At 38.7% G+C, this 16,825-nt stretch overlaps 1 protein-coding gene across 1 annotated transcript in view; it reads left to right on the top strand.

Annotated features, from left to right (window-relative positions):
- The window catches only part of CNTN6 (contactin 6), a 192,880-nt gene that overhangs the window by 58,563 nt on the left and 117,492 nt on the right, over nt 1-16,825 (top strand).

Raw genomic sequence — 16,825 nt, 5'->3', positions numbered from 1 at the left:
TCAATGTGGTTTCTCAGAGGCTGTCATGAATTGAATTGTGTCCCCACAAAAGACAGCTAGAGGCTTTGTACTTGGGAAGGTGACTTTACTATTAAGATCTTCGGTGATGTTGTCAGTTGTTAGTTTGAGGTCATACTGGAATAAATGGGGTCTTAACCAAGTATGACTGGTGCCCTTTTAAAAGTAGAGAAATGATATAAAGAAAAAGAAATTAAGGCCTTGTAAAGGTGAATTTACAAAGCAAGGAAACCTGTCTCTATCAGAAGCTAGAGCACACAAAGAATTTCTCCCTAGAGAAACAAGTAGGAAGATGGTCCATCTAACAAGTTGAATTAAATGCCTACTATCCCAAATGAAAAGTAGTAACATCCTTTTTATTTAAAGTACCAAGTGTGTTACAGAAACCTGAGGAAACCATTAAACTAATTGTTGTCGAGTTGGGATCAGCTCATAGATCACCCTCCAGCAGAAAGCAGAGGCTATAAAATACACAGAAGGGGATTGTCCAATTTATTTCTGCAAAACTAATGGTGGATTTGAACTGGCAGAGAGACATGACAACTGAACAAGGCCCTGAATACTGCTCTATGCTGTGCTATCCTTCTTTTCTAAGGCATATGCTCAGTCCATCTTTTTGAGAGTCTTCCTCTCTCTGTGTCCTTTCCAAGTATGATGTCTGTTCACAAGCAACAGCCTCCCCTAACATCATGTCCAAAGGACGTAAGACGTTTTGCCCTCTATTCCTCTAAGAAACACCCTGGCTGTCCTTTCTCCAAAAGGCGTTCGTTTATTCTCTTGGTAGAACATGGCACTTCCTTACTCTTCTCCAACAATTCAAAGGTAGCGATCCCTCCATGATCTTTATTCATTGTCCAACTCTCAGATGAGTAGCAAATGACTTGCAAAGACCATGGCCTGTATCAGGTGCATCTTAGTCTTCAAACTGATATCATTTCTTCTCAGTAATTTGGAGAGGTCCTTGATAATAGACTTTCCCTATCTTATAATTTCTTGACTGCTGGTACCAAGGCTGTTAATTGTGGAACAAAGTAAGATGAAATCATTGACAACATCAATCTTTTCTTCATCTATCATGATGTTGCCTGTTGGCCTAGTGGTGAGGGATTTTGTTTCTTAATTTTTAGATGTGTTTATATTGAAGAATGTAGTCTTTGATCCTCTGCAAGAAGCGCTTAAAGTCCTTTTCACTTTCAGCAAGTAAGGTTGTGTTATCAGTAATGCAGGTAGTTGATGAGTCTTCTTCCTCTGATGCAGATGTCATAAAGTCCAGCTTCTAGAAAAATCTGGCCAGCAACCAGATTGAATACAGAAAGAATACAGCTACGACACACTTTTCTTGATTTAAGCTGTGTAGGGTTCCCTTGTTCTGTTGGGACAACTGTTTTTAAATCTACATACAGGTTTCACATGAGCACAATTAAGTATCTTTGGATTTCCATTCTTCTCAACGTTAGCTATAATTTGTTATGATATACACAATCAAATGCACTTGCATAGACTATAAAACACAAGTAGACATTCTCTGTTATTCTCTGCTTTCAGCCAAGATACATCTGACGACAGTAATGATAACTCTGTGCTATGGCATCTTCTAAATCCACTCGGAACATCTGGCAATTCTCCTGTCTATGTATTGTTATAGACATTGACCCTATTTGGCAGGAAACTCCAATAGGACCAAATAAAAATATCTTCTAGGAATGATGCAATCAGTTTTAAAAACCATCTCTAGTGGAAGAATCTTGAATTGCCAATCAGTACATTTTCTTGAATTCCATATGATTTGATATATTGAGTCATGCTTCACTGGCAACAGTGAACCTTGAAATTAATTCTTAAAGGAGTCAACTTGAAGCACCTATTCATTTCTTTTGCTGAAATCCAATATTACATTGACTTATGTTGCTATTATGTGCCATTGAGTTCTATATGACTCATCCACCAGCAGATTTTCTGAGGCTGTAAGTCACCTGCGAGGAGACTGCTGATCTTTTTCTCTGGAAGAGCAGCAGACAGATTCAAACCACCAGCCTTTGGGTTGACAGGATGAGTCTCTTCCAACTAGTGCTCTTTCTAATATGTAATGGTACAGCAATCTTTTCTATGAGGCTTTTATTAAGTTGAGAACATTTTATCAACATTTTCACTTTTTTATTCAGTCCTGTGCAATTCTAATAATGAAAGAGAAGGAGTATGTTAGAAATTGGAAATATTTTATTCAATGTTATTGTTAAAGAGCAGTTTGGAATCATATTTACCGAAAATGTTAGGATAATTACAGCACTTTCAGGGCTATCTTGATATTAAGCAGTATAGGTCTAGAACACATGAAAATTGCTCAGACTATTTGCTGGTGGTTATTTTTCAACCACAGGAAATATTATTTTGTAGTACTGTAATCTCACATGACAAGATATGGAAAATCATGTCTGTTTGGACTGCCAGTCTATGTCATTTTATGCCCTGGCATCAGTCAAAGCTTTCTGACAGAACTGAAGATTGTTCTCAACTTTATTTACTCTAACGGAAGATAACAGAAATGGAAAACATTTTTAAATGAATCAGTCACATATGTCAAGGGATAAGAAAGGCTTTCAGGCAGGAAAAGTTTTTCTCTTGTCACTTGCAACCTACCAACATTAAAATGCATCCTGACTTTTTAAAAAGCATGTAAAAAGTCCTCATTGTATATATTTTATTACGTGTGTGTGTGTGTGTGTGTGTGTGTGTGTGTGTGTGTGTGTGTAGTGGCAAGAAACTGTGCTACAATCCCAAAGGTGTGGTTTGAATCCACCTGCTACTCCACAGGAGAAGGACGGAGGATGGACAATCTCCTCTCATGTGATTAATTGCCTCTGAAAACCTGGCATGACGCTCTATGGTACACAATAACTATCTTTTTACTGCAGTGTGTGAAATCGGCTGGCCTCCTGATATTTTTCACTAAGGTTATCTTATCCCTCAAGTCCTTAGCTTTCACAAACAGTTAACATGCTTGGTCATAGATACAAATACAGATATATATATAGAGAGAGATAGAGAGAGAGAGATGAGAGAGTGAGAGATGAGAGAGATATGAGAGAGAGAAAGAGAGAGGCGCTCTGGTGGCTGCAATCCCAGAGGCTTACTGTTGCAATCCACGAGCTGCTCCGTGGAGAAGGATAAGCAATCTCTCCTCGTGCAAGTTACTGTCTCTGACACTCACTGAAGGGTCAGCTCTGCGTGGCCTCACTGAAGTAAAGTCTATGTTAAATTCAACTCTGTGTGTTTATACATATTTAATTAAATATAATATATAAATATATATATATATATATTTAATCATGGCAGTGATACAACATCATATACACAAGCTCTATCTGCATGCAAAAACATATACAGGGCATGAGTCTTTAGAGATCATCTTAGAATTCTGCCTAACATAGCATGCTTTCCAAAATTATTTCCATGAAATAGTATTTCTCTAAATGTTTCATTCCCTTCCCTTGATTCCTTTCCCCAACACACATGGTAGTAACAGGGAAACACTTTAAAAGTTATGTAAATGAGATGAGTGATGTTAACAGGGCATATTGGACATCACCAAGTGACTAAAAAATTAAATACATATAAAGCAGAGAAACAGAAGCAGACCCTCAAAAAGATAGATTCAGACACAGTGACTGTCATGATGGGCTTGGCCATGGCAGAGACCATGAGGATAGGGTAGGCAGGGCAGCGTTCTGACCTGTTGTTCATACGGCCTTTGGGAGTCAAAAATGACCTAACAGAACACCACCACCATCAACCATGAAGATATTCGGACAATGGTACTAAATAGACAGATCAATGAATAAAAGACTCTACGGTAATAGAAAACATGGTGTTCAGTCTTCAGAGACTGTAAATTGCTCAGGAGGAAATTGCCTTTCACTCGCCTGGAGCAGTTGCTGAAGTCAAACCGAGTGCCTATGGGCTGACAGTACAACCCCTCAGCACTAGGCCACTGAACGACCTAGTAGAAAAGAGCAAAACTGAAACATTTACATCATGTTTTGTAGAGTTTATTTCTGTTATGTTTCTCTCTGAACCAAGTCAGCAGCGATGGGCTCAATAATAAGAGATAATAAGAATGTTACACTTCCTCTCAGAAAACCTTGCGTCCTTTTGTTCTTGTTTCCAGTACATTTGTCGAAATATTATAAAATTTTTTCTTAATGAAGTATCCTACAAAAGAAAGGTGTTATTTATGAATTATGAGTATTTTTAAAATATCAACTTATATGTTTTCTCTGCATAGTTCCTGGAGGACAATTAAAAATCATTAGAAGTAGGCTAGAAAAAGACAGTTTTCCCATATCAATGATTGGTCACAACTAAATGAAACAGTGATTATCATGTGTCAGACAGAATGGGAACACTTATGTACTGGTCTATTCTTATTGTAGATAAAAGGAGGCTTGGCCTAGGAGAAGATATTGTTGAAGAGGTTGTCTCAAATTTTAATGTTAAAGTAACAGAAAATAAAGAGACCTCTTGGAAGCTGTTCCCTGTTAGAAAGGGTCAAGTTAAAGGATACTCCAGGGGGAAAAGTCTAAAATCAGTTACCACAAGTCAACTCCAAATAATGGAAGCCCCATGTGTATATGAGTAGAGGAATGGCCTCCAAAGAAGTTTCAATGGCTGATGGAGATTATCAGTCCTTATGTCCAAGGTACCTCTGGGTGGACTTGATCTTTTAACTTGTCAGTTAGTGGCCCACCGTCTCTGTGAGCTAAGGACTTCAGCTATAAGGTATCCATGATGAAAAGATCAGGAACCCAGTCAATCTGACACACTGCAGTGTAAAATGTTAGCATTGAGGAAAATCATGAACAATTGTTTATACTCTGAGATATTAAGAAGATTCACTTCTTTATACTTATCTCTAATAAGACTCCATAATTCTGATGGCAAATGTAGTTTTACATTCTGCCCTTAGGTCTAGACATAGCTAACTTCTTCTCCTCACTTGCATACTGTTGTTGTTGTCGTTGATTGCCTTTGAGTGGAGAACAACTCATAGCGATCTTATGAACAAATGGCCTGAAGCCCCACTACAACTATTAACATCTAGCAAAGTTCATAGAGTTTCCGGAGGCGTGTTATTTAGGAAGCTGATGCCACTCAATATAAATACATCCTTCTGGTTAACACCCTGATGCTCAATAGGTCCAAAATTTGGCATTAAGTTAAAGAAGAACATTTCATCATGCTAAGACAGTGGGAGGTCCTACTTTCCTCTTTCTTACAGTTTCATGTGGTGGAAAGGAGCAACTTAAGTTTTACAGCGATCCTTGATGTGGGTGTCAGGTGAGGGGGCATGAAACCTTGGCCGAGAAGTCCCACTCATCTTAGAGACAAGTTTTTGTTAACAAACACAGTCATTTGCAACAAACAGTCCTGACAAGAGCACGATTTTCTCTAAAGTTTAGAAATAAATTTAAAACACATCAAGGCATTGCTCAGGTTGAAAACAAAAAATATGCAGTGAAAAGATTTTCATGACTATAGAGAGCTAGCCACTTGAAATGTTTTATCAAAATGGTAAAATAAAGAAATAAGGCACATTGTCTAATTCATGTCACCTTCACTACGAAAGAATAATTTTACCATATCCTAAGTAAAACGTAACATCCTTTCAGTTTATTATCTGAATATAAATCTCTCAGTTCTGGGTTCATAAAAATCACAGGTTTAAGATGTGTTTTAAAGAAAGGGATCATTTTCTCTCCTCAGACCCAACTTCTCAGTTGGATAAAACAATTGCATTTATGCCAGTAGTTTGGAACATCTGTCTCTGTAACAGAAAGACAGCACTATTGTCTGGGCCCAGCACTTGTATTTACGTCAATAAAATTATTGACAATCTACCTTATATTGAAAATCATTCCTCGCAAAGGCTCAAAATTGTGTTATAGTGAGAATAAGTACTAAATTTCCCCATTTCCTTCTTCCCATTTTGTGGGTTTGCTGTTCCTGGAGGAAGTTGATGATGTAGTTATAGAATAGAGAATCTAATACTCTAGGTTCCTTGAATTGTAAAAGAAAGCCAGGTTCGACGATTATCTGTTGATGTGATAATAGTAATAATTATAATAACTCATGACTGACCTTATAGTAGATATTTATTCAGTAAATATTTATTTTATACGTACTCTGGACCCTTAATTGTTCTGAAGGTTAACTATAAAGTGGAGAACAAAGAGACAGTCTTTATTCTCATTAACCTTATAGAAAGCAATAATTAACAAATATAAACCATGACAGGTAATAATAGCAGCGAGGAAGATAGATAAAGGGGTGAAAGAATGGTGAATGTCATCTATTCTGAGGTCAGATAAGATCTCATTGGCATTTGAAAAGAGATTAATGAAAGTGAGAGGGTGAAACATACTAAGTGACTTATTCTGGGTTCTGTGAAGTATACAGAGCAGTGTGCTAGTGAAGTCCACATAAATAAATATATAGAGAGGCAGAGATACTTAGGCCCATGTAACTGGGAGGAAATGACTCATGTAATAGTACCGACCAGCTTGTCCTAAGATGATGAACCAGTTTGCATTCTGGAGTCCCTGTTGGTGAATCCAAATTCTTTAGAGCAAGAAGCAGAGAAAGGACACATGTAGGATTATAATCCCCAAACCAAGAGTCAGATGACAAGAAGAGAAAGTGAGGAAAGAGAATGAGCTTTCCTGGAACGCTCACTTCACATGCTGATGGTGGGTCACAGCCCCAAGGAAATATCCCCTTTGATTGACCGACTGCTTTCATCATCCCACGAAATGGAAGGAATGTTCCTTACGGATGAACACAGGCCAGACACCGAGAGTCAGCCTATCGAAGCTGACATGTAACCACAGCCATCACACTGAGTAAGCACATCCTCGGTAGAAGGAATGAAGTCAACGTGCATGTCAAGCAAAGAATCAAGCGAGAGAGACAATAAGGATGCTGTTGGACTTACTCTCAATACATTAATATCATCAGCTTTTCAGAGGCTCCTTTTTCAGAAGTAGGTCTCTAAGTCTACTCGTTACACGTCATTGAGTCAGAACCAACTCACAGCCACCTTTTATTGCGTTTTCAGAGACTGTACATTGCACGGGAGGAGACTGCTCTCCTTTCTTGGATAGAACAGCAGGATCCAGCACATCTGCCTTTCGGTTAGAAGCACAAATCCAACCAGTGAACCAAGAGAAGTGTTAACTGTTCATATTATGACTCACTCCGAGGAGTCTGCGAGTGAATACAGAACACATTAGAAGGGTTTGGGCAAAGCAATAACACACTTTATCTTCCTTGTTAAAAGGTGTAGAAACAGAGTTAATGATGTGGGAGCAGCTACATATAACTCCTCTAACTCCACAGGAGGGAATGGTCCCATTCACAACATCCACAGCATCATACTGCTTTCCATGGGGTCAGGCCTGTGTCCACACTCCCCACACATAGTACAAATTCAACCAACTCTAAAATCAATTGTCTCTTAAAGTGCTCTTGCTGCTCTACTTGTGGGTTTAAAATCCATGTCAGTGGGATCACAGAATTCACTGAACCCCACTCCCTCCCTGGGTTTACTAGACATGTTAACAGACTACAATTCAAGTTGAACACAGAGTCCAATTCTTCAGTCAGGACAACTTCTCGGGCATGCTCACAGGTCCTTAACTCTTCAGCTACTTGGCTTATAGCTTTAGATAACAAAGGTTTTTTTTGTTCTGCCAACTATGGTGCCTCCCCCTCAATCATCTAGTAAACTCGAGCAAAGGTCGATGCTGTAGCTCCATGAGATGGGAGTCTGAGGTCTCTTGTTGGCTTCTTGTTCTCCGTTGTTGCTAGAGTGTCTTGGTCTAGATCCATCTCCATCTGGTGCAGGAATCTCTGACCTCAGAGGACTCATGTTGTTCCCTCTCCTTCTTCCTTCTCCTTAGCAAAGAAATTCTTTTTTCTGCCACTCAATCTATTAAATTTAAATAGGGCAGGACAGAAAGATCAATCTATTCCATAATTACTAGTCTACATACACTATTTTCATGTTCCCATCCAGCAAGATAGCAGAAGTCAAAGACAATGATTTAGAAAAGACATTTTGACCCCAGCAACAATCGCAAAGTTCAACAAAGCAGCAAACTATAAATGTTGGCGAGATTGTGGAGAGATCAGAACCCTTATTCACTGCTGATGGGAGTGTAAAATGGTGCAACCAATATAGAAGACAGTTTGGTATTTTCAAAAAGTTGTAACTAGAAACACCATTGGATCCAATTCCATTACTAGGAATACACCCTAAAGAAAACAGAAGCACCATCCAAACAGAAATACACACATCCATGTCTATTGTTCTGTTATTTACAACAACAAAGAGACAGAAGGAACCCAAGTGCCCATCAACAAATAAATGGATAGAAAAACCTATAGTCTACTCATACAATGGAATACCATGAAGTACTGAAGAACATTGAACTTAAATATTACACAATATGGGTGACCCTGGAGGATTTTATGCATAACACCACTGTTCAAAAGCAGGTCTGACATAGGTGGTTGGGAAGAGAATAGGATATTGTTGTTTTTATTGTTATGTGCCATCAAGTCACTTGTGATTCATAGTGACTCTATGTACAGCAGTTCTGAACCCTGCTCTATCCTGTGCCAATCTTAGTGTCTCTGACACACTTAACCCCCTTACCTAATCACTGAATCAATCCATCTCATTGAGGATCTTCCTCTCTTTTGTTGTCCCTCCACCCTCCCAAGCATGACATCCCTCTCCAAGGACTGATCCCTCCTTGTGACATGTCCAAAGTATGTCAGATGAAGCTTCAGAATCCTTGCCTCCAAGGAGCAGCCTGATCTCACCCTCTCTAGGAAAACCTGTTTGTCCTCCTGGCAGTCCATAAGAGTGGACAGAAAATAAACATTGCATTGGATCAGATGAAGGAAAGAACTGTTTAGAAAGAATATACAATTAGGGATTTTCCAGAGGCATATTGCTTAGGAAGTGGACGCCATTCCTTCTTCCAAATGTGTATGACAATGGCCTAGAATAAGAGATACATTGCAAAGAGGATATGGGGGAGGCGAGAGGAGATAATAGTTCAACATTGAATGAATATTTTTAAAAAGTGAACAGGGAAAGGGAGAAGGAAAGGAGAGTAAAATGCACAACAACTGATGAATGAAAATCTAACTTTTCTGTAAACTTTCATTGAAATCACAACTATAATACAAAAATTTTATAAAGAAGACATTTTGAACAATAAACCCACTACAAAAGAGAGGCTCACTTGGAGAGTAGTTTGCAGGAATTGCTGGAGAGCAATGATAGCAGTAGTTAAAAAGTGATATGCTGAGTGAACTACCTCAGTCCCATAAGGATAAATATTATATAAAACCGTTATGGTAGAATGAGTATAAGTATCCAAGGAGGGTGGAAGAGGCTGGAAGCAGAGGGATGTGGATATGCAAGGGGAAGGGGGAGTTCAGCGTTGGGTTGTACAATTTGATCGGTGGGGAATTGAGGAAAATTGAAAGAATTTGTTCAAATTTGTATTTGAATTTTGTAAATAAACTAGTAGAAAAATCTGAAGGAAAAAAAAGGACAAACTGCATTGAAAAGAAACTCCAAATGACCTGGGTCAGAAGTATTAGCAGTGTATATGCATATACCGCAATATTCAGTATAAATGTATAGAAGATAGATTAGAAGGGTTAAATGTACCTTGTAAGAAAAATAAATGACTGTAAACAAAAAAAATAAATATATGATTGGAGGACTGAGAGACTAGAAGAATTGAATACTACTCATTGGGATGGGAATAATAAGAGTTTTAAGGGCAAAGGAGAACCTGGGAATTGACATTAGGACGTGTAAATTTCAAAAGCTTCCAGGACTGGGCTCAAGTATGTCCGAAATGATGAGGGTAGCATAGGATAGGACAGAGTTCAGATTTGTTGTTCATAGGGTCGCTATGTATTCTAGTCAACGTGATGACACTTAAAAATAGAAAAAAATTCAAATAGTCAAGTAAGTGTAGAAAAGTGTAGCTGAAGTTAGTACAGATTTTACAACGCGCTGATAGAGTTCTCTGGGTAGATCACAAAGTTTTTCAAACATTCATATCAATGATCTGAACCCAGAAAGAGGAGTTCTCCTTTCTTTATCTTAGGTCTTTACTTCCATGCCAGAATAATCATGAATGACCACACAAACTCAGTCACATCTAACCCAGGGAATCTTTACAAGGTTTTCAGTCAAACGCATTCGTTCTGGAATCCTCTAAAGGAAATATTTATGTTTTAAATCCAAGCTCTGAGCTTCAAATTCTTGATACTACTGATTTACTTCTTATATAAAGAAACCTGCTAGGAATTTTTAGATCCACAGGAGTTCTCTATGCTAAAGTTTATAATTATTGGTGTTTTGCACACAAGATACTTCATCCTCAATAAAGAATACATCTCATCTAATGGTTATAATAATTACATGTATCTTTCATGTTTGTATTTTAAATATCACAGTACAAGACATAGGACTGCAAAAAAAAATGTCAAAACATTATCTTGCTCAAGGGAAAAAGAAAATGTGTTGTATGCTTGAGAGAGCAGAAGATAGAGTCTTCAACTGCTTACTGCAGAACTGTCATTTCTAATAATAATAAAATTGTAGAGGATGGTGTCAATGAGAAACTACAGAAAATGTTTCAGGAAGGACCAATTATCATTCAGCTCTAATGTACCTGCTGAATCATCACACGGCAAATGCCTTCCAAGCATTAATAACAGATAACTGTCATAGATGGTGGAGAAAATATTTAAAAATGCAATGCTTTCAACATAAGTGGCTCATGAATTATACATTTAATTAAGAAAAGCCAAATGAGAGGATTTTTAAACATCTAACTTCCAAGGTACATTTTCTTTCTCCATTAAAAAAAATATACAAACTAAGTACTACAGTGGGTGGGGGCGGGGGGGGGAAGAAATAGATTGAAGTCTCCGTTGCAAAGTGACAGGGTGACTGGGAAGGGGCAGCCTATTGGCAGAAGGAACAGAAAGGATGTGGAATACCATGATGCATACCATCTTCATCAGTCCAGAGGGACATAGAAAGACACTTGGAATCTAGTCCCAGCTCTTCTGTGTCCTGTCTTCCCCTGTAATTCTTATCTGTAAAATGAAATTGGGCTAGAAAAACTTCTAAATGCCTTTTATTTCTAACATATATGAGCCTATGGAGGAAGGAATATCTTCTCCAGTCCAGCAAAAACACTCCAAGACCGATCTATAAGGTAGGAGATTTAACTTCCAAGGTTGCCTATGCACAGTGGAACTTTTAGTATTTTTTAGCAAAGGTTCCCAAAGTCGAATTACACTTACGTATTGTGATTTTAGTGAAAGTTTACAAAGCATATTCTAGATTTTCCCCGATAATTCATGCACATTCTGTTCCCCAACACCAACTCCAACATACACACCAGCTGACCACCCTTCACCTTACTGTCTTCCCGTCACTCACTCCAATAGGTTTTCTTGTCTATAAGTTAACTTTCTACTCGGTGGAGTTTATCTTTCACTATGATTTTCACAATTTGGCTCAACTACGTGGATGGGGGTAGTATGTGAGTGGACATGTTAGCCTATCTACAAGGAGATTGGCTAGCTCACCTTTCCACAAGGGACTGGCCAGTCTCGCCTATCTGAAAGGAGATTGGCTATAGTCTTGCCAATAAATCGAGCAGTCAAGGAGCAGGAGAAACAGCAACAAGGGAATGGAGTCTATCCTTCGGGTCCGGAAACTCTTAGTCCAGCTACATCTATGACAGCAACAGCCACAGCTGAACCAGAGACGAGACTGCTACACCATTTAAACTCAAGCTAAGAGCCTTTGCTCAAGATTGTTGGACAACTGGGCATAGGGAGCCATAATTCTCAAGACTGAGAACTTTGTATCACTGGTCTACAGCCATGAGGTTCAAGGCTGAGCTTCCTGAGAGCACATTTCTGAAGCTGTCCTGGCTGTATTCTTATACTAATCTGAACCCTCACCTTTTCACTTCCCCAACAGGATTCTGGGTGGTCTGTGAATTATCACATTAAATTTTGTACCCAGTAAAGCAGGAAAATTGGTGTTGAGATGAGTAGAAAAAGGTATGGGCACATGGAGGACATCATGACTGACATCATGGGAATTTTTTGTGTGATATTGATGCTATTGACAGGGACAATTCCTTTTGTGAAGTCAGTAAAGGTCAGACGTGGTCTTCTCTCCATGGCGCTTTCTTTTCTCACTCCCTCCTTTGTAACCATACTAAACTGATTCTCTCTACCGGCCTTTCTCTAGCCCTTTATATCAGTGGTAGCATAATGTCTGCTACACTCATCCCTGTTGCATAATATTTCACAAATTCTTGACTGCGTTTCAACACTGCATCATCCTCCATTGTGTGAATGCACCACAGTCTCTCTACCTGCTACTGAGAACTTGGGTTGTTTCTCTCTCTCTTTGGAAATTGAAATGGTGCAATGAACGTGGGTGTGTTTATATGTTTTCTGGTTGCAGCTGGTATTGTTATAGTGTATAATCTTAGTAGTGGAATAACTGGATCAAATGATACTCCTGTTTTCAACATGTTAAGGAAACACTAAACTGTTTTCCATAGTGGTTTCACCCTTAGAAGCAGCATTGCCTGAGACTTCTAGAAATTTCAATTTTCAGATTTCTCCCCAGACCTATTGTGTCAACAGCTCTGAGGATATAGGCCAGCAATTTGTATTATAACCAAATTCTGAGTCAATCTGATGCACACTGCAGTTTGAGGACCTCTATGTTCTCCCCTCTTTTACAGTGGAAAAAAAAATACTTCTTTGGTATTTTACATATGTGTCCTATTCCGACCTAATTTTAGCTACAAACACTTGGGCATGATTTAGTGTGCCAAATTAATCTTTTTTTCCCTACAAGATTCTGAGGAAGCAGGCACTAGCAAACGATGTAGATTGGTGGTAGAATGAATGTACAGGATGGATTGTTTTAGAATGTGGAGAGGTTTTGGCAAGCAAGGAGCTGCTAGTTACGAAGAAAATGTAAAGGTAAAGGAAGAATTTACACACACACTCAAAATGAGAAGCTGGATCTTATGAAAGCAGCAGAGAATGGGTCATTGCATCTGGCAGATCCAGGTTCAAGTCATTTCATGCATTAACAACATGAATTTGGGAAATTACATTTATACTCCTTGGCCCATTATCACTTCTAATATTAAGAATACTACTAATAGCCAATTAGCTTCACAAAATACTTGGGATGATTAATAGGGTAGAAAATGAAAAGGCTATGTGAAATCACTATTCCTTATATAATGTTCCCTTTTTCTGGGTCAAAGTCTTCAGTGGTAACTAAAGCTTCCACTCTCGAAGGAAGATATGTCACACGCAGGAGCAGACTGCAAAGTTTCAGGAGCCAAGGTAAGAATTAATTCACCGAGGAAGAGGTGGAAATTACAGTCTCAGGTCCCAAGATTAGAAGGTGAAGAATATAAAGATCTCTTGTACACTACTGGCAACCTGTAATTTCTGCTAACTGAAAGGGCTCACGAAAGATTACAGAGGGATGGAGCTCATTCCTGTCCCCAGTAGGCACTGAATGTGGATCCCAGTGCTGAAAGAGAGCCCAGGGGATTTGCTCAAAACTATCTTTATTTCACAAAAGGTTCAAAAAATGACGAGTCAGTGACAACAGGGGAATCTGAACTACATTTTTCCCTCCTCTGTGTATTGAAGAAAAAAAAAGTTATCATGTAGACTGCTTTCCAGTTTCAAACAAAAACCCTTTGAGCATCTCTTAGGTGGAGTCAGAGCAACAAGGCTTAGAAGTGAAGCAAAAAAGAACATGAGTGAAGCTGCTTAGAAGCAGGAGACCACATGAAACGGAGGCCTCCAGGAGAGACTTTCACAAGGAGAGCTGGATTCAAGGCTCATGAACAGGACAAGAATGTCAAAGCCTGCTTTCAAAAATAATAAAAAAGAGAATTCCATTTATGCATACTTGATCTAAAAACACAGATCCCTAGGGTGCTCAAAGGAATCTGGAGGGTGTTAGTAGTTCTTTCCCAGAGGCATAGAATGAAACTCCCATCTTTTGCAAAACAAAGTCTTTCTTGCAACATCTCAAGAAATCACCATCCATTCTGTGCCTCATCAATTCTAATGACAGCAAGCTCACTACTCACCAATCTTCTCCTGCTATCGCTCGAAAGGTCAGACCCTTCTTCATTATATTAAGAGGCAAGCAGCATTCTGGGGCCTCAGTGAGTGGCTGTCCTACTTTTAGCTTCTGGGTTTCATGCACAAGGTAAGAAATTGCCTTACCAACCCAAAGGCTAGCAGTTAGGATTTTGCAGTTTCTCCACAAGAGAAAGATGGGCAACCTCCCATACAAGTGTCCCTGAAAACCCACTACAAGGTCATTCATGGGTCACTTCCTACCAGACAGCACACAACAACAACACATACATAGCAACACAGCAATATGTGAATATTGCTCGAATATTTTTCCAAAGGCTTAACATAAACATTCTTCACCCCTGAGCTCCTTTTTTGTGACATTATCTGGTCTTTGCTACATCTGGCTATCTGTCTCTTGGTGACTCGAGATCCTTAACTTCTCTTATCAAGAATGGGTTCCTTGGACATAATACATCAGTTGTGGATCAACGGTAGGAGTTCTGTGGAAGGACTTGAGATGACAAATTGCTTGGTAACTTGATCAAATGTCATGAAAGTAAATGCCTAGAGATGGTTGTTTTCACTCATAGCAACTCCATGGAGAATGGAACCACGTGCCACAGGATATGCTTGTATTTTCACAAGTTTCCTTAATGAGATCTGGTGAGTTAATGGTAAAGTGTTGGACTATCATCGTGAAGCCATGGGGTTCATATCCACCAGCTTCTCCCCAAGAGGAAAATAGGCAGCCAGCTTTGAGGTGGTTCCAACAACAACAATCCAGGTTTGCAACTCAATACTCAGAATAACAGAACAGTTCAAGGTTTAAATAGTTTCTATTAAGAACATAGAAGAAAATGCTATTCATCTTGTATTTGACATGTTGTAGTTCATTTTAGTGTTTAGCTTTCCTGACATTATTTTCTAGCTGTTGATTCTTTTTACATTTATCCACATAATATGTGGTAATTTAGCTTTCTAATGTGACAGAAACAACATTATACAGAAAGTAAAGGTCTTATTTTTCCCTCCTTTAAGGTAACTGCTTCCATCATCTTGAGATAACCACTGTATACATCCCTAAGCTTTTAAATATAGTAATCTGTAAGAACATGCACAAGTAGCTTCTCGCAAATGCTGGATCAGGATGGACATAGTAAACGTATTGTGTAGCAAAGAATCTTGGTATTCATCAACCTTGCACTGACACTGATCTTGCAGATATGTTGGAGTTTTCTGCATTTTCACATTCCATGTACAGGTAGTACTTTTGATTTTGTTGTTTTCATCATGTCTTTATCTCATGAATTCCTGAAAAAATATTCATGAACCTGTCTGCACAAATGACTTTGCTTTATGTCACCAGACCTCTGTCCTTTGTTTCTTGTTACCATTTGTTGCTGAAGTTTAATCTTTTAGGTCCTCACCGCAGGTAATGTCTGCTTCTTTTTTTTAGACTCATTCTTTTCTCCTTCAACTCTCCCTTTTTCTTCTTTTGTTTATCCAACTCTGCTTTTCCACATGTTGTTAAGAGTGTAGATAGAGCTTTACACAGATATACACGCAAGCATACACATTTGCTAATTTATAGTCTGTGTATCTGTGAGGAAGGGATTACAGAAGATGTCAACTGCCACACACTTTCCTTTCTCTGACAGTTTTCTGTATAAATCAAAGTTAAATTCAGAATAGCTGTCAATATTTATTGCTTAAGTGTTTTTAAAAAATTATATTCAACGAAGGATGTTTCAAATGATATGCTTCCTGTGGAGCATGGCTGCTAGACACATCAGAAGAACGTGTCTGTTTAGTCTTACTTCTGCAGTCGTTTTTAATTTAAATACAAATTTGCAGCCTCTTCTGACTGAAAAGGCCTCGAGCTGCTGCCTCAGCTGTCCGCTCCTGACTTCCAGGCATGGATGGCCAGGCAGGGAAGACTGTGCGGACACACTGCTGTTCTGCCCCTTTCCCTGTTTCCAGAGCTTTTTCACTCTCCTTGGTTGTGGGTTTTCCTTTTGAACAAGAAATAGCTCTAATATTCCTAGAGTTTCGATGTCAGGCGTCCATTCTACCTTCTCTTTACGATGCATGTACTCTTCTGTTAGGACTACTCCTACAAAGCCTAATCCATGGGAATATTTTAAGTTGTTAAAGATTTAGGACTTAAATTTTAAAGGATTGGCAACAGATTGTTTTCCTTCAATGGTGGGAAGCAAATGGGACTGTTATCTATTGTTGAGACAGGTATAGAATCGTCTTACTAGATGCATGGGGAGTAATTGAATACGGTTTGGATCAAGCACCCCTTAATAATTGAATTGATATCCTTTCTCTTTGGTACGAAATCCATTCACCCATAATTTCCCCTTGACATCCTACCATCATTCCCACTCTCAATATTGAACAAGGTGGCCAGATACTTTATAATTTCTATTTTAACATATTTTAAAATAAAAAAATGAAAACTGTGTTGTTGCTGTGACATCAATCCTGATTCATAATGCTATTATATTTTAGAGTAGAAATGTTCTGCAGGTTTTTTTGTGTTGTTTTTTTT

Source organism: Elephantulus edwardii, unplaced genomic scaffold (assembly GCF_000299155.1).
Source record: "Elephantulus edwardii isolate Elephantulus edwardi_28Jun2011 unplaced genomic scaffold, EleEdw1.0 scaffold00200, whole genome shotgun sequence".
Taxonomy (NCBI): Eukaryota; Metazoa; Chordata; class Mammalia; order Macroscelidea; family Macroscelididae; genus Elephantulus; species Elephantulus edwardii.
The sequence above is the reverse complement of the archived record's forward strand: the minus strand, read 5'-3'. Positions and strand labels throughout refer to the sequence as shown.